The following is a 526-nucleotide window of genomic DNA, read 5'->3' on the forward strand; positions in this document are numbered from 1 at the left end:
ATGAAATGGTTTTTTTTGCTGCACCCCAGTGAATAGCATATTTTCTGCTCAGGAACGGGGAGGGGGGGCAGTGCCGTGGCCACATGCTTGCTGCATGTCTGTCATCCCTGGGCTCTGAATGCCCAACATAGACAGGCAGTCTCCACATTCTTGGCATTCCCGGAGAAAAAAGATATCTTAGCTTTTTAAAACGTAAACAACAGCTACTTACATTACAGGGAGAAAAGGACTATTTAGAAAACGAAGAGGAAGAAAATATGCAATGCTTATGTTTCCATGCTGTGTCCTGCTGTGCACCTGACAGCAGGGTAAGTCGGAAGATGACACGATTGTGTTGTCCGTGAGCTGCATTGCCAGAGAGGATGCAATATCCGTGTTGCTATAAGAATAAAAATGCCATTTTCAATTAGGATGTCCCTGGGCCTTGAAAAGGAGGAAAGCTCTCCAACACATGCTCTAAGATGGATGAATGTGGAGGACGTGATGCCCAGTGCAAAAAGCCAGTCACAAAAAGACAAACACTGTA

The sequence above is a fragment of the Canis lupus genome, chromosome 3 (assembly GCF_048164855.1).
Source record: "Canis lupus baileyi chromosome 3, mCanLup2.hap1, whole genome shotgun sequence".
Lineage (NCBI taxonomy): Eukaryota > Metazoa > Chordata > Mammalia > Carnivora > Canidae > Canis > Canis lupus.